General features: G+C 48.1%; 1 protein-coding gene across 2 annotated transcripts in view; it reads left to right on the forward strand.

The window, feature by feature from the left end:
- The first annotated feature begins 13,316 nt into the window (after positions 1-13,316).
- The window catches only part of LOC128784337 (galactosylgalactosylxylosylprotein 3-beta-glucuronosyltransferase 1-like), a 28,083-nt gene continuing 15,333 nt past the window's right edge, over positions 13,317-26,066 (forward strand). The window contains exon 1 of one of the 2 annotated variants that reach the window (XM_053935842.1): positions 13,317-13,538. The gene's annotated coding sequence lies outside the window, so the exon portion shown is untranslated. The remainder of the gene's footprint in view (positions 13,539-26,066) is intronic. The other variant, XM_053935841.1, reaches the window with a different exon arrangement.

Genomic DNA, 26,066 nt, shown 5'->3' on the forward strand with positions numbered 1-26,066 from the left:
AGTAATTCAGCACTTCCCCTAGAACTCCAGCTTTAGGAACTACTTAGTTTTGATTTTCCCAGTGTCCTTAAGGTACTTTAAGTATCAACTCTCTGAACCAGTCAGTGTATGTTTAGCAGGGAAGGTAGAAAAGAAAGCTGCTGATAGTTATCCCCACTTTGACTGTTTAGTTTTCAGACTACTTTTACTGAGGTCGCTGCAGTCAGTTCTGTAAGAGATCATGTCCTTTAGGCTGTCGTATCCTCCACTTGGAGCTGCAGAAATAAATCCTTGAGATGCTGGAAGGCCACCTGTGGCCTCAAGAGCCCAGACATCAGTGTAATCTTGCAGAGGTGGCAAAGCAGATTTCCATCTGCATCCCAGCTCCAGGGCAAGCAGCCATACACGCTGGCAAGGCCAATATGGCCATGTACCTGCTTCTGTTTGGCTCTTCTAGCAGACCACCTCAGTGAAGCAGAGGGTAGTGATGCTTCAAAGGGAAGCACCGAGTGCTGTGAAGAGACAGCAAGGGCAGTGATTCTGTTTGCTGCAGACACCAAGAGCTGTGCTGCTTCCTTCCTTCACCCCACACTTGGAGGATTGTTTTGTGGGAAGAAGCATTTCTTTTTGATATCATGCATTGCCCTGCATTGATGCCTTTTCTATGTACAAATGTGTTGACAAACTTGCTAAAGATGTTAACTCTTCCTGCTAGCTGTCCCTTTGGCTATATATCCCCTGTTCTCTCCACAACTATGTATTTCTACATACAAAAAAAAAAAAAATTAAAAAGAAGGGTCTTGTATTTTTCTCACATCTGAAGTGCAGTTCAGAGCTTCCTGGGATTTCATTCAGGCCAGAGACATAGTAAATCAACTTCAAAGATTCTCCTCAGAGTGCTCCATCCCATAATCTTCACTACCTCCTTCCCTGCTCAGCCCAAACGGCTCTTGCCATTTTGCCTGTAGTTTATCTTCAGTTGCAGGTAGTAACAATAAAGCTCTTCCTCACTGCCAGCCTGATTAGTTTTATCAGCCAGCCTGCCTTGCTTTTTTTTTGTCTGGGATTTTTCCTTACGCTTCTCTCTCTTATCTCTAAACTCTGATGGAAGTGTTTGGGGTTTAGCTTTGGACTGAAGTCCAGAAGGCTTTAGGCTGTCTGCCATTCAATACATCAAACACAGAAGGTCCTGCTGAATCATGTGCAACCTCCCACTGGGCCCACAAAATGTAGGACAAAAATCACCTGAGCTCCATTCACCTGCTTACATTTCTTCTTAGGGCCTCATTCATCCTCTTGACTAATTTTTCCATCCAGTAATGATCAAAGGACCTTCAAATGGCTTTTCTTGGGGGGAGGAAAGACTGGAAGCAGTCCTCTACTCCATCAGAGTTTCTCAGCCTACTCAGAAATGTTTAACCAAGCCCTGCACAGCTCTTTCTGCTGTAGTGCTGTGTAGTGGAGCTCCCTCTGGCCATCAGGTCATATTATCAAAGATAATCAGAGCGTATCAGTTTCACACAAAGCTCAGCCAGACAAGCAAGACAAGCCAGTCTCCAATGTGCCATGAATCTCTCACTCACATCATATATAATTTTGCTTTTAGCAAGACCACCCTGTCACAGCATATAATGTACAGTACCCATCTCCTTAGAGGGCAGCAGCGAAAAACAGGTTATAGCTGCAAAACATTTTATTCTTAAGGCCTATTTATTATTTCTATCCTCATTCTGAATCTGAACATCTCAGTATCTATCCTTCTCTGTTTGTTTTAGCTTTGTTTTGCTGTTACACCTCAGAAAACACTTCCTTCTGCTCAGTAACATCAGGCAACAGAGTTTTCCAGGCTGCAGCAGGGGAGGAACCAGTGTGCCACAGTACTGATGACCACAGGGTAAGGGAACACAGCTGGGAACCAGCATGGTGCAAGGGGTTTCTTACCCAAAGGGAAGTCACATGAAGGGACTGTGTGTACCTTCACCCAGCTTCCTCTCCATCTTCCAGATTGCAGTGAGCAAGGAAGGATCATATGGGATAACAGAGACATGGTAGGATGTTACTCATAACTGGAAGTCTTGGATGCTCTTTAGGAATGACAGGCAGGAGCAAAGAAAGAAACATGAGGAGGTTGCATTGGGGTTCCATCACAAACCCCTTGACCAAGAGGAGGAAGTAAATGAGATTTTTTAAAAACAGTTAACAGAAATCTCCTTAGTGCAGGCCCTGATTCTCACAGGGAGTATCAACCATCCAGACATCTGCTGGGAGGGCAACAGGAAACCCAGGTATGTCCTAGGAACCTCAAAACACTGCAGGGATAAAGCAATGCTCTTCCTGATCACAGACTGGGGTAATGGTGGTGAATGATGTCACAGAAAGTAGTTTGGACCACAGTGACCAATCTCTGAGTTTAAGATCTAGAGAATGTTTGGGAAGGTAAACAGCAGTTAATACTCTGGATTTTCCCAGAGCAAATTTTGGTTTTTTTTAGAGACTTTCCAGGCAAACTCACATGAAAAAGAAGCTGCTGTGAGGGGCTAAGGTACTAAGGGGGGCTGACTGATTCTTAAAACAAAATTATTGAGAGTTTAGGAGCAAGCAATCTTGTTCAGCAGGAAGACTGGGTATTTCAGCATAGGGCCCATTTGGATAAGCAAGAAACTTCTCAACGAATTAAAACGCAAAAGGAAAGCATACAGGCAGTGAGACAAGGATAGACATCAAAGGAGGACTATAGAAACCTTTTGTGGTTCCTTGGGGATGAAATAATGAAGACCAAAGCAAACCAGGAACAGAGCAAGAGAGATTGGAAACCTCAGCAAGAAACATCCAGATGGGATTCATTTTAAAAAGTCAAGGCTAAAATACTGCTAGCACATACTCAGCAAATAGAAGATATGTGAAATGTTTCTAGTAACAGCATAGGTCCTAGGGAGAGGAAGCACCAACTAAACAGAAGGTTTCAATATAAAAATGTGCCGAAAATGGTCCTTGTTGCTTTGGGCACCTAAGAAAGAGGGAGGGGGGAAATCTGACTGGCAAGAGTGTACTTGTGGCACTTATGGCAATTTCTGGAACTGGAGGTCAGAGAAAAATGATGAGACCAGTCAGCGAGCTTGAAGGTCAAATTTACAGCAAGTATTACAGAAGTTAAATCTATATTTGTGGGATAATAGATGACCAAAAGCAAACACAGCTATTCATCAATAGCTAAAGGGCAAGGTTGCTAGGGAGGCAGGAGAGAAGCTAGGAGCAAAAGAGGATATTTCCAACTCAGTATCAGGTAAGTTTTATGGCCAAAGTTGCACTGGGTTGTGGAAAAATTTCCTGATGGCAGAGATGGAAGTTCTCTCTACTTTATTTTACTTGTATGAAAGCCTCTGTCCTGGGTAGCACAGAGTGATCTGTGCCAGCAGTGGGTGGGAGGTTTTGGAGTTAGGATGTGAGAGGGACAAGGAGAAAATGGTGTCAAGTCCTAAGAAGGGAATGGCATTACTGTGTTTCATTGCCCTGGGTTTTTGCCTGCCATATGCTCTTCCGCCTTCACCTGAACCAAAACACCTACCAGGGATTGCTGAAGGGAATCAGGGTTGGGCTCAGAATACAAACCTGATTTCTTGTAACCATTATTTTTTTGTCTCACTGCAACAGAACTGACTTATCTCCACCTAGACTGACATAGCAAGGGCTTTGAGCATTTCCCATGGACCCATTCCGTCTCTCTACACAAGACTGACAGTGAAGTCTCTCAGTTCCTTTGCAGTAAAGTCCAATTCAGTCAGACAAAAGGCAATCAAACAGGATTTGGATTAAGAAGGGGTTGGAAAGGAGTGGGCAACAGTGCTGGATATATGGGAGAAGTTAATTCTTCCTTACTGGGGCTATTTGGGGAGGACAAATCAGAGACCTTATAGACATAGATCCCAGGAGCTGAGACCTGCACACCAGGTGAACTGAGTGCTGTGTAGGGTAGGGAGACGCTGCATCATGATTTCCCAGTCCTGTCCCCTCTCCCCACGACATACACACTGACCACAAACTTTTTGCATCCTGTTTCCTGGCTCTTCCACACTGGGCACGCGTCCGTAGATTTAACTCTCAGCACACGCTTCTGAGAGAAATGGCAGCTTTGCACAATTGCAGTCTGTTTAACCGGAAAGCTGTTCTGTCCGTGCAGATGGCAAAAGGGAGGCGATTTTCCCCCTTCCCGAACCAGCTCACACCTTGCAGTGCTCCGACCGAGTGCTGAGCTGCCAAGAGAGGAATCGCTCACTCGGCCCTGACGGCTGCTGAGCCGCTGGAGGGAAGAGCACTCGGTAATGATATGTTACACTTTGCTCTGTCAACACGAAGATTTGTCCCCCTGCCACCCTCCCCAACCTCACCCTGCAGCTGGATTCCAGCCAGTGGAAGCCCTTTAGAAAATGGAAATGGATGCGTCTTTCACAGTCATTAGTGTGGATTGTGCTAATGGGATGTCATGGTAAATACTGACAGTTAGCTGAGGGCAGCAGTTCGCGGAGACCCCAAAGGCGAGGGCAGCAGATGCTACAACAAGCTCCAAGTGCGGCCGTGGAGGGGGAGGATGCGCTGGGAAGGCAAAGGCAAGCTGGGCAGGCGGGCTGGTGAGGAGATAACAGAGCTTGCTGCTTCAAGGTCACTAGCCCGAGAGCAACCCTGGGTGCGGCCAGTGCCGCAAACACAGAGCACGGGGCTAAGGGATGAAGTGGCTGGGGATTTTGCTTCTTTGGAAAGTGAAGGTGTGAGGGATCCTTGGGGGAATCCCAGCTGTTAGCATATGTGTGGGGAGCCCGGGAAGGGCAGCTCAGGGGGCTGCATGGCAGGACCAGGTAAGTGCTGCTGGGCACCACTAGCAAGGGTAGTTTCAGGGAAGAGATGAGATGCCAATGTTCAGGGGAGAGGATTACTCGACTTGCATTATCATTTGAGCTTGCACACACACGAAGAAATGAGCTTAGAGCTTCAGTACCTCAGGGAACTGACCAGCATAACTATAGTTAGATAATTATACCATTAAATCTATGCTAATACTACTAAGGCTGGTCATGAATTTTTTAACAAACCAGTGTTTCATTGGAAAATACCAACTGATTTTATCAAAGATGAAACTTTTCTCAAGGACAAGGACACTTCAAATTAAAAAAAAAAAAAAAAAAAAAGACAATAAGAGTCAGAACACACACTTATTATAGTGAACTTATTACAGTGAAGTGTTTTCAGGACATTTCTCTCTAAGCAGTATTTCCAAGTAAACGTCCATCCATGAATCAGAGAGTCGAGGGACCTCAAACTGTGGATCGTCCACCCACAGCAGATACTGATCAGTAGGCTGCTAAGGAGCTCTTCCTGACCTCGCTGATTTATTTTCACTGATAAAAATCTCAAAATAATCTGATTTTTATTCTGGTGCAGATCAGAAAATAATTTTTGCATCCTAGAGTCTGGTAAGGCAGGAAAAACTAGTTCACACTCTGCTCTCAGTATAATTCACCCTCAGGGAGATGCTGTTCTAGAATAAAAGCACTTTCTTACTTTGGAGTAATTACTCTTATTCCAGAACAGATTATGTACATGAGGGAATTAAAATAACATAGCTAGAGCAATAACTGCTATTCTATTGCCACATGGCTCAACTTCCCAGAATATTCAAGTCTTAAAGGATACAAAAGTACATATGTAGTCTTTTTGTCATTGAGAGTATTAGCTCTTCTTAGGACAATGTTTCTATAGATGCCCTATTGACAAAATCAGTCTTGTCTGATGAAATTAGACCTTCAAAGACAGGTCTTCAAAGACCTACTCGAGGAGACATCATTGACTTTATTCCTTGTGCAGCACAGGTACAAACAGACATGCATGCACATACATGGAGCATGTGCACATTTGTGTTCATTTCATATCCCTGATCTGATCCTTTGCTGCTTCTGAGATGGAAAGCAAAGAAAGAGCAAAGAGGCCTTTCATCACAAATAAGACTGAAATAAAGAGTGGGGTACAAGGTGCATGTGGTGTCAGCACATTACATTACATCCACCCATCACTTTTCTCCCAATATTTCTCACTGGAAGTAGCTCTGAAGACATCACAATAATGACTATTGGCAGGATTTGCGTGGGCGAGGTGTTGAGAGCCAAGCAAGCCCGAAGTCTGAATTAACGTTTGAATCTCCCACACAGAGTGTCCTCTGCAGTGCTGAGATGAGGTCAACAGATGGAGGAGGATGGAGAGGAAGGGACTTCCATATCACTGCTCATGAGCTCATCCCATTTCTTTGCTCATAGAGTCTTTCCACCTGTTTCAGGTTGGGTGGCACTGTCTCTTGTTCTTAAAGACAGCCCATCAGCAGGAGTATAATCCTTTGTCCAGAGGTCTGAAAGCTTTCTGAGCCTTCTTAATGTCATTGTCGTGTCACACTGGTCTAGCACACTTTGCAATACTCTATTTCAGAACTGAAAGAGAGTTTCATGTTGCAAAAATTATTAACTGGCCAAGCATTACGAGCACTCGAAACTGACAGATTAGAGGTTGAGATGCATTTAACAAAGAGCCCAGCACAGTGGCCTTTCTATTTGCTGGTGTATCACAATACAGCAATCACCAAGAGTCCTTAGTTCTTCTACAGACACATTTGCAGCCTCTTGTCCTGTTCATGTCCTGGTTTTGCCTATGGACACAGACTTCTTCATTGTTGATTGACACAGAAACAGCCTGTCTTGGTATTTGGCTCAGGCTTGGGCTTTTTTTGCTGTTCCACTCAGCACAACCGTAATCACCTTGGCCTGAAGAGTGCTCACGAAATTTCCAGAAAGCAAGGAATGTTAAATGCACTGAATCTGTAATGTCCGAGCTATCTCCCAAGCAGAAACCTAAGCAGGATTACACTGGAGTAGCAGAGACTGTTCTTGTTGAGGGAGAGCTCGCAGGCATAGAGGAAAAGACATTGCAAAGAAAACTGGACACCATGTACTTCTCTGCCTTGACAAATTCTGCTTTGTCATCAACAGAGGGAGGGCTCTGCCCAGACTTGGCTACCCAGCCTCAGAAGGCTGGCATCAATAGCTGACGTAGTCAGAGGGCCCCATATGAACCAGAAGGCCGGATGAACAAACATCTAAGTGTTCACCAGCAAAGACCAGCATGCATCTTTCTGTGATGCATAACCTACAGCAGGAGGCAGATTCTGTTCTAGCAGACAATGATCAAAAGCTTATGTCGCATTTATGAGATGACTTTGCATGCTTGTGTTGAAGGAGGCATGTGGCTCACTCGGAGAATCCATAGGGATTTGTGCCTGCCTCTCATTTAAAGACCAAAAATCACAACTAGAGCCGTTACCCAGATCAGAACTTTACCACATTAAGAGAAATTTCCTATCTGACCTCCACATGTAGGTTCTTCATACAGGACTTCACAGCTGTGGCTACATGGAACTGCTGGCATGCTCAGACTTGCATTCAAGCACTAACCCAGCAAGCCGGGAACACCAAGTGCACAAAAGCCCTTCCCAGCCACTGGATGTTGCATGGATCAGCACTGGATGTTGCAGAGGGCAGTACTGCCCTGACATTCACCTCCTTCCGTGGCTGGATGGATGCATGGACTCTGCCCCCCTGTGTCCAGTGCCAGGAGGGAAGGCCAGCCTTGGGGGCACATACAACTGATGGTGATTGTGCGTCCCCAGGACAAGCCCATACTGTGTGAGGCAGGCCCAGCCTGGGCAGGCAGTGCTATTTGACCCTCGCGCGGACCATTCATTCTCCTGGGACAAAAGAAAGTCTTGTTCAATTCGATGTGGATGAAAGATGTGGAGCAGAGAGAAGCTCGGAAACAGAAGCCACTTTCTCATATAGCCGAGGAGCTGGGTGACAACTGCCCTCTGTTCTCCACCCCCAGCCTCCCTCCGCCTCCCAGAAGGAGCAGACAAAGGACATGTCACGATCGGCTTTTGGAAAAAGAATTTGACATCGCTGTCAGTAGAACAGTTATGGAAAGCAGGGCCGTTCTCATCCTTCTGGATGCAAGATTAATACTGGCTGTTAGGAATGGCAGTGCAGAGAGATCTGCTGTGCTTGGGATGTGTTGAGTGGCAACATCTCCTTGTCAAGGTCAGGGTCTCTGTGACCGTGCTTTCAAAACTGCTCATGCATCGATTCACTGTAATGGGATACAGGATCCATCCATGCTTTCAACAGATAGCTCACTTAAGATTTAGTTTCTTACAAAAGCAGTTACTTACCTTTAAGGAAAAGCCTTATGGAATTTAATGGAGATGAGACTGACAGAATGGCACAGAAATAATTCTTAAAGCTGACAGTTTAACAGAGAGCATCTTCCTTTTTTAAGCCATTCTATAGAGATCAACCCTTAGGATAAAACTCTCTGCTTGACACTAAAGAATGGATCATAAATCTATCAAAAGGTAAATCATATCTTCCCTTTGCAAAACTTTTCCAGAGGGGTAGAATGCTGAAGTGCCATCTTTGGGCTACACGTAGAGCCCCTGTCCAAACAGCTCAATGGTTCGGGGTTTCTTTAAACTTCTCCATCAGTACAACCCTCCTTCTCACCTCTCTGCTCCCACCCTGTTCTCTCCCTATCACATGGGAACATTCTCTCGTGCAGGGATGAGACCAAAGCCTGAGACTTTCTTTAGTTCTGCATTTCTTTAGCTGGTGGGCAGGAGGATCTGAGGGAAGACAGTCACCCAGGCTCTCTCCAGCCTTTCATGGACAGACCCCATCCCTAGGGTGCAAGGTACACGCAGAAGCAGGCAATTGCTCCCCCCACACAGGAGGTGTGTGAAGGCTCTGGCTTGCATGCAGCAACCCTTACACATGCTGTGCGACTGGAAGCTGATTCCTGGGGGGTTGCAGGCTCTAAGCCCCTTTGCAGTAACGCTGCCTTGCAGTTGGCCAAGGAAGGAGCAGAGAGCACTGGAAGCACCAAGCCAAAGCCTTGTCATAGGCTGTGAGCAGAGCCCTCACAGCGGCTCCTTGCTGCACCTTTGGAGTGGTGCTGCCGAAAGAGCTGCCTCCCAATTGCAGAATAGCAGATGTGTTTACCACACATCAATCTGTCTCTGTCTGGGTCCTTACTCGGCCCCCATCATCATCCTATTCAAGAGTCTGCAAAGTATTTAAAAATAGCATTAACACTAACAATCTCTCTTTCTTTCCTCCCAAGCTTGTAGCAGAAATAGCTTGATTAGTGTACAGCTCTGGTGCTTCAAGGGAGAGAGAAATGAAACTGCAGAGCTTTGCAGAGTGGCTTTTTAGCCTTCTTCAGGCAGCAACTGCCGGCTGCTTCGCTGAAGCACAGGTTCTTCAAAGGATGGCAGATTTTAGATCAAGGACTTCTTGTTCTGCCACACATATTCTTAGGCAGATTTACAATGAGGAGAGACAGAGGCCCTGCTGCAGTTTTGGACCTTGGAAGAGATGCACCTGACACCCCTCCTCATCCCCTGCCGTTACTCTTTAACCGCATCCAGAAGGTTGGGAAGGAAAGGAGTTGGGAAGGGGCCTGTCCTACGGCAGAGGTGTGGACTAGGCAGAAGATAGCTCAGCAAGCTCTCTGAAAATACCATCGGGCTGTATGTAGCCTGACCAGGGAGGGGCTTGGCAAGCAAAACCTCTGGTGTCTCATTGCATCCCTCACATATGGATTTCAGGGGTGACTTTGAGGGAATAACTTGTCTTCTCCAGGGCTTATCCTCCCTCTCAGCAGAAAGGGTGTCACCTTCCCAACTCACAGGGAAGGTTTTACTCACTTTAGTATGTGTCTGTAATGTTTTGAGATTTGTATTTACAGAGACAGTGTGATACCACTACCTAGCAATGCTTCACAGGCCATGTCAGGTGCGGGCATGACTCTTGACTGACCTTTTCAGTAGGTTTCCCTCCCAAATCCACATCCCCCGTGCATTCTCCAGGGCTGCTGCCAGCTCTTCCTCACCTTTTGTTTGTGAAATACACCACTCCAGCAGGGAATCGGCAATGGCTCTCTTTGCTTCTCCCCTGCCTTGAGGGCACTGAAGAGGCAAGTTCTCAGCACAGCTGTGAACAGATGGTCCCAACAGAACAGCACCACACACATTCCCACAGCAGAGGACACCAGCAAAGTCCCTGCTGCCCTGTAGCCAAATTCCCTATCAAAAGGAAACGTGGGAAGTGTGAACAACTCGCTCCCCCAATCCTATAAGATGCCTCAGACACACACTGTATCATGCATTGCTTCTAAGAGCTGCAACAGGAGAGGTGAGTTGGAAGAGTGGGGAGCAGCTGCAGCCACTCAGCCCAGATGGAGTAAGACCTCGGGAGGCTCACAGCGCTGCGGCACAGCTTCCTCCTTTGCAGCACGAGTCAGTGAACGTTTTCCTCAGTGTTTCCCCTCCTGTGACTTACTGCTGCAAGACTCAGGGATGTGGTCTGTGGGTCTGCCTCAAGGCTGACACAGCATCAGGCCCCTTAGAGCATGGCAGTGAAAAAGCAAGAAAAGCAAATTGCAGGAATAAATTGCACACAGATTGCACCTGTAAGCTACCTCTCCAACAGCATCTCTCCCAGGATCTCGAAGCACTTATCATTTGGGTAGGAGCTTAGCTTAGTGGCAGCCTCAGGATGGAGGTTTTGTGGAGTTTCATGTTGTATTTTGAGTGGAGGAAGTGTGGGCAGAGACAGGGGCAGATGGCCTAGGAAAGTACAGCATGCCAGGGAAGAGCTGCCACCCAGAGCACTGCAGTGTGGATTGCTGTGTATGTCTGTGCTGGACAGAGCTGTGATGGCAGTGGAAGGAGGAAAGTCTTACCAGGGCAGCAACTCCACTGCTATGTGGCTAGGAACACAGACTGCCCCAACCACTGCCTTCAAGAGGGACAGTGAGGGGTGTAGCACACTGGATACTCCACTGTCCCCTCCAATAAATCTACTGTGGATGCTTTATCCGAGAAAAATATCTCTGCACAGATCCACTTGTCCCAGAACTGAGTCTCATTTCAGAAGTGTGCAGCTTTTGCCAGGAGCCAGATCTGACTGTGGCATGAGGGGAAGCATCTTCCTGCACTGCCCACTCTCAGCACCTCCTGTCCAACCATAGGACAGACTGACTAAACTGTGGCTCTGTGTGTAGCAGTGAAACAGCCACGTCAAAGGTTGTGGACATAAAAAGGGAGAACCTGGAGCATGAGTAAGCAAAGCCAGAGTGGTTTAGGCTTCCAGAGTTTCCAGCAGCCTTGGACCTGATCTCTTACTCATGCTTTTCCACTCCAGAGAGTACCCCAGAAGTCAAAGTCCTTAACCGACCTCTCCTGGAGAGGTCCCAGGGTTAGGGTGTTCACCCAAGGATTGCCTGCAGCTCACTAACCACCCAAGATGCCTGTGGTTAATTATCAGTCAATTAACTCCTCCTCAAGTTCTTCCCCCAGCCACAGGAGGATAAAGTCGTTGCCTTATCCCAGGGAATTCTGAAAGATTCAATGCCTTGCAGGCATAGGCAATCAATTTCTTTGGTGCGGATTTTCCTAAAATCAAGGTGCTGCAGAGCTGGAACAACCCAGCTAACTCATTCTTAGAGCAGGGTAATGCTTCTGCCAGTAGTGCAAGAGGAATTCAGGCTTCTGCTGAGCCATCTGTGGGGAAGCATGTCACCATTTCCTGACACCCACACACTGGCTTTCATCCACAAGCACACAGAACCCTTCTGGGCTGACCATGCAACCTGGGAGCTTCATGCCTCCAACACTGAGGATGGATGGATGGATGGATGGATGGATGGATGGATGGATGGATGGATGGATGGCTTCCTACCATTAAGGGCAGCCTAGGATGCCAGGGCAGAATAAGAGCAGCCCTCAATACACTTGGTGAAGAGCAGCACTTCATGCCCTGCTCTGGCTGGGGGAGAGATGCACAAGGACATAGCCAGTGGGTCTGCACAGCCATAAGCACAGTAGTGGTGAGCATGGCCATAGTCCTTCTGGGCACTGAACTCAACCGCTTGGAATGTCCCCTTGGCAAAGGGAGAAGCAGGTGAGCAAAGGCACTGGCACTGGCCTGCTGCTTTGCCTGTGTTGAGTTCACCTCTGTGTTCCACTTAGTAAATGTCATAAAATGTCACTTGATGTCTTTCTTTCCAAGGTGTTTTCAGAAATGCCTGCTCTAGAAAGAAACGTGGCCAAGACCTGCCAGCTACCCTGAGAAGACAGACTTCTCTTGTTCTCCAAGAGCACTTGCCAGCCAAAGTTCTCAAAACATTTTGCCCTGCTTACTGCATCCCATGGCAGGAGCTTTGTTACCTGACCAAATAAGTCCCTACCTGAGCCTGGGACTATGCTACTTTGTGTGCCTCATGGTCTGCTGAGAACTGAAACCTCTTCAGGAGAAACTCCTGGAATATGGCAGTCACAACCCTGGGAAGGGTAAGGGAGGGATAGATGTGTGCTGTGCAGCCCAGTGCAAGGAGAAGTCTCCTACAGCAGGGCTGAGGTGTGACAGCCCTCACTTCTGCCCTCTCTGCATCCAGCCCCAGCTGGGAGGCTGAAGGAAGTGCTGCTTGTCACACTCCCCTTCAAGCAGCATGGTGACTTTATTATGGCCGAGAGACAGCTCCTAAGGGAAGTAGGTAGAGGAAAACTGAAGCGGGCTGGTATGCTCCCACTCAACCTACTCCGAGGCAGAGGCCGCCAGACAAGGCATTGGCTGTGGCTGTTCATGTGGCCAGAGCAAGGAATGGCCCAGCGGCTGCCGCAGTGGGAAGTGGCTGCACCGACATCACCATCATCCCACATCAGGGAAACTGAGGCACGCAGTGGCGATGCGCGCACCAAGTATCAACTTGGGGACCAAATTCCAGAAGCACTGTGGCCGCTGGGTTCGGGCTGTGACTCCTAGGTTGCCTTATAGATAGCCAGCCCGCACGGGTTGTAGCCATGGCAGGTGGCTCTTTCTTGAAGCAGCCGGAGCGGGAAATCACCCCAGCACTGGTCAGCGGCAAAGAGAAATCCTCGGCACGGGCAAAAAAATCCCGCCCCTCGCCTTCGGCGGGAAGAGCGGCGGTCGGCCCGGGGCAGGGAACCCTCCCCCTTCGAGGACGCCCGGCCCCGCTGCGGGCGGCGGGGGCAGCGCTGCGGCCGTGCCCGGCCCCGCTCGCCTTTCCCCCTCTTCCCGGCCCGGGTCGCCTCCTCGCCGCTCCTTCCCCCCTCGCTGGCTCCACGCTCGCCCCTTCCCCGCTTAAGGTGGCCCCGCGGGATGCGCGGCGCGCAGGAGCCGCTGCGGGCGGCCCTCGGCGCTCCCCCCACCCCCGGCACGGGGTGGCCTTAAATCGGCTCCGCGCCGCGCGTAGCCGCATCGCCGGCGCCGTCTGAAGGCGGGCGCCGCCATCCGCCGGCAGCACCGACGGGCCGGTCCCGGTGCCGTTCCCAGGGCGCAGGGAGGACACGCCTCCGCCCGGCGGCGGGCGATGCTCCCCCGGCAGCCCCCGGCGCGGTGCCGCCCCGCGCCCGGCGCCCCGGCGTCTCCGCCGTGACTGGCCCATCTCGCCAGGTAAGCGGGAGACCCCGCGCTCGGGCACCGGGGCTCTGGGGGTGGGAGCAGCGCCGGGGATACAGCGGTGACCTTGCGGTCCCCCGGCGCTTGGCGCTGGAGGGGTGCCCTGGCCTGCGACCGGCAGCTGTACCCCGAACTTCATCCTCGGTTCCGCGCTTGACGGGGACCCCCGTCCTTGCATCCCCCCACACCTTGGTCCGGACACCTTCCAGGGGAGCGACATCCCAATCCCAGGCTGGAATTTTCCAGCTGTGGGGAGATGCCCTCATTCCTGGTGTGTGTCCACCCGGGAATCTCGCCGCCGGGATCTCCGAGCAAGGGTACCCAAACGCCGGTCCCGGGCACGGCGCAGCTCCCGGAGAGGTTTTATTGCGCCTCTTGGTGACAAATACCGGAGAAGCCAAACTACAGAAGGGCGACAAGGGACTTTGTGGGTAGGCGCAGGTAGCCTCGCTGGGAACCGACCCCAGATGGGCGTCCCAGTGAGGGGCTCTGGAGAGGTAGATTGGGAGAGGGCAAGAGTAGGAGGTCTGGGGAAGGGTTCTGCCCGGTTCTACCCCTGCCTCGCACACGGGCGTCTACCAAAGGATGCAGCTGCTGGTTTTCTGGAGCAGTTTGGGCTGAATCTTGCTAGGTGACTTGGAAAGTACTTTTTTTTTGGCCTCCCGCTCCGGCCATTGACCCATCCAGCCTCTGGCTAGGGTAGAAGAGGGAGAGGCTCAGCAGCTAATGAGTGACAGAGAGAAACCCCTCAAGGTGCTGCAAATCTGGAGAGAAGCAGCAAGTTCCTCAGTAATTCCTCAGGGGAAGCTGCCAAGGGGCAATTTCTGTGCAGCTGGAGAGAAGTGGTGTTGGAATCAGCAGGGCAGCACCAAGCATCACCATAGCAGAGCAATAATGACAAGCTATAAATACCTGTCCCGTAACTTGAAGACAGCTCAGCAAGTGAGTGGGGGAGAGTGAGCGATGCAGCCACTGCAGGTGCTTTTGGCTCATTTTCCGGACCCAGAGGAGGCTTCCTTGTGCAAAGCACATATGCAGAGAGTGTAGCGAGGTACAGCAGCTTCACACATGAGTCTGATCACCTACTTCTGCTTGGGCTTAAATCTGATTAGGTGCAAAAAGGGAAAAATGGGTGGGGAGGTTCACACCTTGTACCTCTGGACAGCCAGCAGAAGTGCAAGGCTTTGACCTCACTAGCCTCAGACAGACTAGGAACAGGGGCCATATAGCAGTTCCACAAGCTGGGAGATAGGTGCACAGAGACAGCAGGATAGGAACCTCACAGAAGGGAGGCCATCATTATTCCAAAATGTAATTCCTCAGTAGGAGATTATGGGGGCCTCAGTCTCAGGCAACAGAGAGGGTTATAGGGCAGGAGGAGGCCACTGGCAGAGCTGTATGTGACAGCCTGTGTCACATGTGTTTGCAGCCATGCATGCTGCCAATGCCCTTTTCTCCGTGCCCTGGAGCAGGATATGGGGGCTCCATCACCTTTGCTTGGTGCCTGCTCCATGGTTTCCTGGAATCTCTCTGTTGGCAGGCACACCAGGGATACAGCGCCAGTAGCTGAGCCCACGCTGTGCCTGCCCAGTGTGAGGCCAGGAGCTCCGTGACTGTGATTCCTGCCCTCCCTCCCCCCGTCCCTCCCAGGAGTGACTTTGGTGTTGCTTTCAGGGCACTTCAGTCTGCATTGAATTAAGGCTCCGCCGAGCGGTTAACATACAGAGGTAGATTTGCAGCTAACACAATGTATCTGGTGTTTCAGGAATCTGGTGAGATCAAGTTAAAGCTCTTCTTTGGCATTTTGAGTGCAGTAACAATAATAGTAGTAATAATAGTAATAATAATGATAATAATAGCAAAATCATCTAGGCAACCTTGCAATCCCAAAGCAATTCAACCAGCTGACACAGAGCACAGCTGAGATGCAGCCACCTTTACAACAAAGGGCCTCAGCCTGGCTTGCCAGACACTTGAACAGCCACGGGATAGAAAACAAAGCAGTTGGGCTGAGGACACTTGCTCCCACGACAAGGGTTTTAATGAGGGAAGATCCCGCACCTTTGGGCTTTGTTACAGTGTCATCTGGGAAGACTGTTGCCTAGGGAGCTGTACAGAGCTATACAGCAGCTAAATGTATGCAAGAGAGAAAACACTTCCACAGTGTACAGCCCTTAAATTCATATTCTTTCCATGGTTTGGGAGTATTTTGGTGCCTAGTGCCTGTGTTCTCTAGTGACATCTTCCCTGCATAGTGTCCAAAGTTGTACTGGACAGCTCAAGGCTGTGTTTCCTGTGTACCCAGCATCCTTTCTTCTTGCCTATGAAGCACTGGTAAAGGTGCTTTTTGGCAGGGAACTTTCCTCTGCTTCAGCAGCAGGCCAGGAGATGTCCTTAGTGTCCGAGACCAAAGCTGTACCTAGCAGGCAGCTTGCTGGCAGGAGCCTGCATTGGATTGTCTCCAGCTGTACCCCGGATGGCTTTCCTCCCCTCTTCACCACAGTAATCACCTGCCAATGACAGTGCTCTACACATCCCTGTGTTTCTCAGTGCCTTCATAACTCCAGCCTCGGCTGCTCCTCTCTCCCAGGGTGCTGGTGCTGCAGGCACAGTCACCTCCTGCTTTCCTCCAATGCCCCAGGAGGCAATGTTTCTCTTCCAATCATAAGAAGCCACCCCACAACTCCATCCACTTCCTGGAACTACTTCCAAGGCCTCTTTTTCCTTGCCTTGAGCACTTTTGATGGTCTTTCCTGTTCACAATACTTGGGAAAAATAAAGACGTGTGCTGCAAGCCTTCATATGTATGCCTACAAGGGATGAGATATTTGATAGGCTTCAAAGATGCCCTTTACTGAGCATGCAAAATTGCTCTGAGAAAGCTCTGCAATTATTCTGCAGGATGTACACAGGAAAGATGATATCTGTCCCCTTCCTCCTTGTATCTAATTGTTCCTAATAAAAGAAGAAGCCTAAAAAGGAGGTAATACGCCAGACTGGAATCTGGGTCCCACACACCTCCAGGGCCCTGGAGGAATCTAAAATCACTCTGCCCTTTTTGCTCCTGGCCTTTCTACCTAATAATAAGCATTATGCTTCCCATCCCAAGATCTTCAAGCACTCTGCATGTGTGATTAAGAGCACTCCCTGCCCACATACAGAGCTGTTTGTCAGGATGACTACCCCTTCTTTACAAGGGAGACACGGTAGCTCATCACGTCAGAGCTGAGACAGCCCCAGATCACCTGTCTCACAGGCAAGAGGCTCCTGCATCTCTGGGAAGCACTTGCTGGGAAGCAGCTCAGCCTGACAGGACTGCGATTTAAAACCTACCAGTACCACAAGAGACTAACAAATACAGGGCATGAACGAGACCTGGGGCTGTCAGCACCCTCATCTCAGGTGCACACATGACTGCCTAAGACCAGTTCTTTGAAAGGGACACTGGTCAGACCCCACTGATTCCTCCAGGTTGGGGTATGTCTCCAAACCGCACCTCAACCTGTGGTCAGCACACTTATAAAAACTTGGTCCTTTAATCTTTCCTGCTGTTTTAGGCTGTGCAGGCTCATAATGAAGAGCTTAAAGCCTTTTCTAGCTTGCTCTCACATGACATTAGTGCTCCCAAAGGCCTTTCCTTAAAACTCGAATTTATCTACTTTGCTAATGTTCCCAAGTGTTCAGTCAGCTACCTTGTTGCCTTCCTCCGCCACACAGTGTGGGGGACTGTCTGACATCTTTCTGCCCGAGATGAAAACATTGCACTCTGCAAATTCCTGGGATTTATAAAACATGATCTAAGTTTCCTCATGAGACACAACTTCCCAGGTCTGAGACACAGAAATGGGATCCACAGCTCCAGCAAAGGGACCTTCAGATTCTGTTTGCTGTTCATCCCTACTCTGATCAGGTAATCCCACTAATGCCTGGCGCACGTAGAGAGGTTCCTTAAGATGGGGTTAGTTAGCTCAGGAAGACACATGAGGAGGGACATTGGGGTGAAAAACAAAGCAATCAACAACACAGAAAAGGGAGAATGAATGCTTCTCTACAGGGCTTTTCTCAGTAGAGGAATTGGACTGCATTCAGGAAAATATGAAAGGTAGCAATTTGATGATAAAAGTATTTTCCCATGCTGTGCATTGTGACATAAGGAGCTTTGTGCTACAAGATACTGCTGGTGCTGAGTGTAGGATTCAGGAACAGGAGAAATTGTGACGGATAGTAGGTTGTTCATCACTGGACAGCACAGTCCACTTGAAAGATATCTAAATCTTCAGGGTTGAACCTCTCACATCCTCTAGCAAAGGATTTTTTATACCTTCCAAAAACCCCCAACACTGATTAATGTAAGACAAAGGACAAAAGGACACAGACGTGTTTAAGTGAAGATCACTAGGGCATATTTTAATTTCCAGGCAGAAGCAAAAAAAATGTATTTTCCAGCCTGTGTGCTGACACTTAGCTCTTGTAGGCTTGGGTTTTGTCAGCTGGAGCAGGTTCAGGTTAACTTCTGCTGAGATTTGAGCTGGTCTAGTGGTGCTTACGCTGCCACTTCCCCTGCCCGTGTTGTGGATTTTAGCACACTGCCAGTGTCCTGGCAACTTTATGTGGTGCTGGTCTATGAATAATGCTGCATTGCAAAAGGGAATGGTTTTCTTTGGATGTTACCTCTTGTCAACAAGAGCAAGGGCATTTATTCCCAGTACGCCAACCTCTAGCCAAGCAAAGTGCTGGGATTACTTGGAGCTGAACAGGGTTAGCAGTCGGGCAATCTCAGCTCTGGATAAAAGATTTTAGAGCAGCAATGTTGTCTCGTTCTGTAAGTTCACTGTGGGTCTGTGTGTGGGAGTACAGGGCACATGGGAACTGTGATTTGCTAAGCAAAGCGGGATTGCTCCTCAGCAATCCTTGTGTGGGAGAACTTGGAGGAAAAGTCAAGGGCCAGGCAGGCAGCAGTAACTTGCCGACCCTGCCTCCCCTGAGGTGATGCTCCCCTGGGGTGTTGCAGGGAAGTCTGGCTTCTAAAACACTGTCCTTAAGGGCAGGGTTTTAGCAAGGTCCTCTGCTCCCAGTAAAAATCTCCCAGTGCCTCTTGACAGAAACAGCACAGTTGATGCTTACCTGGCAGGAGTAGAGGTTGCTGGCTCCTCTCCCCCTTCATGCCCCAGCTGTTAAAGTAGATAGTTAACATTCATCTTGCCCTGACCCTCCCACATTCTGAAAGCTAAAAACAGCTGTAAAGGGGTATTTTTCCTATGACTAGCAGATTTCATTTATTTTTATGGTTATGTCCATAGCTATGAGTTAGGCAACAGTGCTAGGCTTCATGAAAGCCCTGACTGTGACCACAGAAATGGGATTGACATTCATTGGGGTAATATTGCACAAAGTCCCACTTTGGAGACCAGTGCTGGGTGAGCCTGCGTGGCAGCAAGGGATCTTGTCCTCTCTGCTGTGCTGGGCTGCCTTCCTCAGTGGTCCAGCCATTGTGTTCTTTGTGTCTCCCCTCTGCTTTCTTCAGCACAAATGCCAGGGTGATCTTAACTTTCTCCCTGCTGATACTTCATCCCCTGGATCCTTCTCTCCCGAGGCCCTTCCCCCAGCCCAGATCCACACAAAGGTGAAAAGGAAGGAGGAGACGATGACTTTCCTCTATCTGCCAGCTTCTCTCTCCACCTCTGACGTGAATGAGGCCCTTCATGGTTTTCTCTTGAGCAAACACAGATGCTTTTGTTTTATGGGCTTGTGGGACGGGATGGAATTAATAAATCAGAGCACCAGTGCTGTGCCGCCACATTCCTGCAATTTTAAGGCAAGATCACACACAAAAAAAAGGGCAGAAACAAAATAGTCAATCTCTTCAGAGAGCACTCAGATGATTTGACTGTGCCTCCTGCTTGCTGTCCCACTTGGTCTCCTGCTTCCTCACCCTTGTTCATTCCTCCTCCTCCTCCTTTCTCCTTTCTTTCCTTTCGCATTCCCATTACCCTCGTTTTTTCTGTTCCCTTTCCCTTTCTCAAGAATCACTTTCAGTCACACCTAAGTTTCTCACCTACACCTATTTTTCTTCCCTTTTCTTTCTTTCATTTATGTTTCCTTTACCCTTACCCCACACTGAGGTGTGACCACGGCTTGTGCATCCAGGTATGAAGTTCAATGTCCTGCATGTAAGCCGAAGAATCAGGAATGCTTCAGGTTTTCAATGTGGACTGAAATGTCTGCTCTTACACCTGCTTCCTCCACCCCACTTCTGTTTTTCCTCCTAAGAATGTTGCTGCCTGAGAGATTCAGTGAATGACTCTGGGAATAAAATACAAAGTATTACTGTTCTCCTCTCAGACATGGTATTTAACAGTGTTCCTTCGAGCAAAATTAGATCCTGCCCCAGAACTGGCAGACCCTTTCCTTCCTCGAAGGACAACCAGAAATGCTTTGCCTAAAATTAATTCTTTTGAACCAAATTACAAGTTTTAACATCTGTGCTTGGCTACCACCAGCTGGTAAGGAGTTAGGAGAAGATATTTTTTCTCCCCTGTAATTAGCTAACTGTATGTGGGGCTTCAGGAGGACAAAGTGAACCGTGTGGTTAGTACAAACTACCAGCAAGGGGCTGAGACAGTTTTATTCACTGTGCTGGTTGTTTTTGCTCTAATGAGCTTAGGCACTTGAAAGTCATTTCCCCAGAGTGCTTATACATTGTTGTGCTTATCTCACCTGTGGGGGAACTGAGGCACTGAAGCAGGTGAAATGATTTGCCCAGATCCACATACTGACACATAGTTGAAGCCAGAAAAAGAACCAAGAAATCTTGTTTCACAGTTGACTGCTTTATCCTCTGGCCTCAGAGGAGGCCAGCAAAGACCTTTATCTTGTTTAGATGAGTGGATAGTCATTCCAAGAGGGCGCTGGGGCAAGGATATCTTTCTGTACTAATACATGTCTTAATGAGTCCTGTTGCTAAGCGGCTTCTCTGATAGATCATGCATCTTCATCACTAAGCATTGAAACAATTTTTTAATCATTAAAGCTAATACAGAATCCTCAGAAACATCCAAATCTCACAGCAGGGGCTGAAATTAGCAAGCAAACAGAAACCAAATCCTGATTATCCCTGTGCACCTCTACAAAGCCCACAAGCAGTGTCTGCTGAAGTCAAACACAAGCCCAGCTGAGCTGTATCTCAGGGCCGGGCTGGGCAGTCAGAGGCAAGCTGGCAAATCCTGCTGCTCCACAGTCCACAGCAAGTTTTTCCCTCCCTCAGACATGTCTGCCAGCTCCTCGTCTCCATGGAGCAATAAAAAAGGAGGTAGGAGTGTTAATCATTGACCCCAGATAGCTGAGACATCCCCTGGCAGATCTTTAGGAAGGAGAAATTATTTGCATTTTGTCAAGTGTTATTAAGTGGCAGATCTCAGCCTGGCCAACATTATTCCCCCAGCCTATTTTTGTTTTCTTTTTGCCCTTGGAACCACCTCCTCCATCCTACTCCCACCAACCTCTTACATTTTCTGTTTTGTGAACAATTAGTTATTTCAGGTGTTCTCTCCAGTCAAATACCCTGCTCTTCCTTAACTCATATGTCTGCCCTCCAGCAGACATATAGCACTTGAACTGTAGCAGCCCACAGCTTCTCCATAACTCCTCCAGTAATCCCAGTGTGTTTCCCATTCTGGTTAGCAATTGTCACACTGTTTCCTATTTTCCTCAAACCTACAGTGCTCAGCAGCATGTCATCCAATTATAACAGGAGGATTTTTTACAGCCAAAGTGAGGTTTCTAACTTCTGTGTTAGAATAGGACTCCTGGAACATTAGAGAAAATACAATAAATCTCTTATTATTTGATATGCATCAGCAGCTCCATTACAAGGGAACAGGACCATTACAAAGTCACAGGACACCCATAAGCATTTTTCTAAGATCATCACTGCTGACCTCTGTGCGAACTTTTAGGGGTGAATATAGTTTACCCCAAAGGATTCTTTGGGAAAGGATAATTTAAAGTGGCTCTTACCACCTCAAAGAGCCTCTCTTGTCACTCTCTTGAGAATAAATCCAAGACTGTTCCTGTATCATGGCCAGTCTCACCACTTGTGCTCCTAGTCATGTCAGTCTGCTAGACAAACCCTGTACATGTCTTCCCACCTAGCAGCCTCTTCTGGAGGTGCTGCAGAGGATGCTTGTGGCTCTTTTGTCAACACCAGCTCCTGTTCAGTGGTAGATAATCTGCCATCTCAGCAAGTTTTATTCATAGTCCATCAAGCCATGCCAAGCCAAGCCACACTTGGATTGTAACTCTCTTGAAGTCAAACCAAGTCCTGGAACTCGTGCAAAGTAGTAAGTAGGCAAGATTTCTGCTCTTGTGTACTCCCTTCTGCACTGCACTTACCAGACTGATAAAATCTGATACCAAGTATTTCTTTCCTAACCCAAACATGGGTCCTAACCTGAGCACCAGAACGAACACATATGGCCTAGAAATTAGTTACAGCAGCAGAAGCAAGATCCAGTTTCTTTCTTCTTCCTTCCCAAGCAGTTTTTGGATGTTTCCTCTGCCTAGAAGCTGTTGCTAACCCTTCAGGGATAATTTTTGCAGAACTGGTAACGGATGGAGGTAGTTCACGTGTGCCTGTGTGAGGCTAGAAATACCTAACCTGGCTTGTTGACCTCCACAAACATTCTCATAGCCAGAGAGAACTTTCCTTCCCCGAGCACAAGGAGGGAGCCAGATTCATCCCCAGAATCAGGAGAGATTCATATCCACCTCTCAGATTTACAGCAGCAGCCCATTTCTGGTTTTAACAAGAAACCAGTCTTTATCTGACTTGATCTTCCAGGCCAACTTGGTCTGCCTTGGAAGCTCCAAGGGCTCTCAAACTGCAGAGAAGGGTTCAAACAAAGCCTAGTTCATCTTCCCTCCCCAGCCAGAAGCATCTATTCATCAGTTATTCAGTCCAAGGCCAACTGGCAGCCCATGAATGTGGAAGTAAGGTAGGAAGCCCATGAATGTGGAAGGTAGGAAGGACAGCACTGCCCAGCACACCCTGAGTGCAGAGGTGTAAGAGCTGGGGAGACACATCTCCCAGGGTTATCATGGTTGTATTTGTGCAAAGATCCAACTCCAATCTCAGAAAACAGATCGAGCAGGCAAGTCCCCAGCCTGGGGGAGTATCAACCCCCTTTTGCATCCAGGCCTAGGGCAGCCTGAAGCACACAATTTCACAGATAGGCCCACAAGTACAATACTGCACAGGCTGAACTGCCTCCCAAGGGAAGCTTTATAAACACTTTCAGACCAGGCTGCTTTCACATGCAATTAAGGAGCATGGCAGAGAGCAATCCCCATACAAGCAAGCCCTATGGCAAGCCCCATGCACTCAAAGAGAGAGAGCAGTTTGTTTCTCATGCTGTGAGCTCATCTGCCCTCAATTCCCTCACAGCCTTCCTTGCCTTCCCAAGAGACTCTTCCATTTTAACTGTGCAAGACATGGAAAAACAGAAACCAAAACCCACATCCTTTTTTTCTGGTAGGCTTGGATTGTTGTTAGAAAGGGGCATGTGACTTTTGCTACTCCTCAGCTCCATCTGTTCACCCAAATGCATCCACCGCTTACTTTTTCTACAAAATGAAACTTACTCTGATCATGATGCAGGGATATATGCTAGCAGCTGCTGCCAGTGCCCAAGTTAGATATTGCTCCCCTGGCATTCCCAGAAGGTGGGAATTGCATATGGGTCTCTTGATCTCAAACACCTTGGCATATTATTTGAATGTGGCCTGCCTGTAGTCCAGAGTCAACAGCTTCCCTGTTAGGACAGGGAAGGACGGCAGGACAGTCCTAGCAGGACACTGACCATCAGCTTCCTGCCCCTTCTTTCTTTTGCTCACTTCTTCCCTTTTTATTTCACATGCAGAAGGCAGAAAAATAAACACTGTCTGCTCACTCTAATTTTCATTCTAGTGCTTCTTTTAATCAAGCCCAAGCTATACAGATCAGCTGTGGCATTTAAGGTACAAATCAAGCAGCGGACCATAATGTATGTCAATTGCAAAAGACAATTCTCTAGGTGCCAATTTATCCATTCTGCATTTGTTTCTAAAAGTGTTTGCATGACACTTGGATGCTACACACTAAGTGGCAAATATAGTGAGTGCTGATGATTTATTTGGAGGAAGAAATCAGAATTAGCATTTTGGACCATCTCAGCCAGTTACAAAGCGAGCATATTTCACACAGCTCAGAGAGCTGCAACAGCAAAAATGTCCATCAAAACACCAAAGAGGTGTTTCTCCTCTCTGTCATCTCACACAACTAACACCTGCATGATGTGGCATCAGTGCTGTCCAGTGTCCTCTCTGTCTTAATCTATATGGAGCAGCCACCCTCCAGAACATTCCACACAAAGTTGCTGTTTGCACTATGCTTTTATTGATCACATAATTCAGCCAGCATTCCCAAATAAAAACTCAGGGGGATTCTTGCCTTTACACTGCATTCATTCTCTGCCCACAGTTCTTTCCATATAATAACAGATCAGGGCTCTGATTCTTCAGGGGGCCAGCACACAAATGTAACCATTAAAATGCCAGTGTTTTCACAGATTTGGGGAAGACAGTAGACATATTTAACTACACTGGTGTTTTAAATGACATAACTGCTGCCCCACTCATTTGCACTGTGATTTCAGCCAGAGCAGTTTCTCCTTTGCTTTCTTTTGCCCTCCTTAGGAGTAATGGGGCAGTCCAGCAAGGAAGAGCATTTCAACATCACCTTTGAAAGCAGGAGGAAAACAAGCTGTCTAAATCAGTCAAGAGTGTGCATTAGTGATAGCTTGTTCCTCTGGAGGTCTGCATTTGATGTCATATTGACACACAGCTGAGATCAAAGCCTGTCTCTGTATCCTGGCTGCTATCAGAGGAGCAGCATTGGCCTTTGAGCCCCATATCTTTACAAGGAGCTCGTGATCAATGTGATTTTTTTCCCCCATAACAAGCACCTGTGAAATGTAGTTATCCATCAAATAATGCCTAATGTCTTTTTCTCTGAAAAAGTAATTCCTCTCCATCTTTGAAAATGTTGGAAGGCAATACTATGGGTTTTTCCTTTCTGCTTTTGTAAAAAAGCTGTAAAATGACAGCTCCCACTCCTGCTGAACAGGCATCAGCTGTTAACTCAGTAGGGAAAGCTCTGAATGGGATATACAGAAACTTTGGAACAATCCACTATTGTTTTTGCTTCCTTAGAATTATTTTGCCTCCTTGGGAAAAAAAAGCTTTTTTTTTTTTTTTTGGCTAATGCAGATATTGGGCTGATTCATGCTGATACGTTTGGAATTATTATTCTGTAATAGTCATCAGCATCTAAAAAGGACCTCAGTTCTGCCAGAGCTCAGCAGCAGGGAAGAGAAGCTGACGTCTGAATAAGCCCCTGAGTTCTCTTTCAAGACAGGACAACTCCAAGCTTAGAGGTCTTTCAGGAGAGAGCAAGCTTTCTAAGGAGACATCTGGTACCCCCTGCTTCTCTTCGGGCCTGAGCTGCTAATCTTTCTCTAGGTATTTCTGGCACTCCTGGATTACGGCTCTGCAGTGCAGGGAAATTGTGATGGGGCAGAGGGCTGTGTCCCTCTGAGTCACAGCCCACCCTTGCCTATGCTCAGGAGGCAGGAATGTGGTGACAAGTTGTATGGATCAATCGTGAAGGACATTTGGGTCTGGGCTGATTAAAAATAGCCTGGCTTAGACCTCCTTTTTCAGGCTCCGGAAGGCTCCCTGCAAGGACGGGCTTTGCAGCCAAGTTCAAGGTCTAGTCTGTATTCAAACTGGGTTATCTCCATTCCTGCTGATAGCCCAGATAGGGCCTGGATACCCTTGATCTACCTGGGGATAGCAGGCTGAGCCACGTGCTGTCTCTAAAGTACTGGCTCCTGTGGGACCTAGCCAGTGGATTGAATTAGCTCCATCAAAGTTTCCTTTTTGTTTTCTGTTGGGTTTGGGTTTTTTTGGTTTGTTTTTTTTTTTTTGGCCTGGAAGATATCCCTGTATAAAGCATCACCCTCCTTCAGTCTATGCTCCCACACACAAGCCACATGTTTAGGACAAGGATGCTCTTCAGAAAGGTGCGTGTCAAGCTGTTCACAGACCAAGCTTTGAGGAATGCTCAAGTTGGCTTCATGTGGGCAGTGGAGGGATGGGGGTTGTTCACGGTGTATTCCCGAGGGACGAGCCTGGTTTCTGGCTGAAGTAACTGAGCTCCCATATGATGAAGGGATCAGAGCTGGCAGGAGAGGATAAGGCCTTTCTCTGCATCTGAGGAAAAGGTGCAGGGGCTTGGGAAGGGCAGCTGTTTCATTGGGAGTGACTCACTTCCTGGGGAAGTTGTCCCCACAGGAGCCTGCGCACCAAGGGACAGAGTGTTGATGGGGCTGAGCCTTGAAACTACACAGCTGCTGGTAGTTCTGCTCTTCCTGCTATGGGGAAGGACCTGGCCATCCTTCCCTGTATTGTTTTATTATTTGTAGT

This window comes from Vidua chalybeata, chromosome 2 (assembly GCF_026979565.1).
Source record: "Vidua chalybeata isolate OUT-0048 chromosome 2, bVidCha1 merged haplotype, whole genome shotgun sequence".
NCBI classification, from domain to species: Eukaryota; Metazoa; Chordata; class Aves; order Passeriformes; family Viduidae; genus Vidua; species Vidua chalybeata.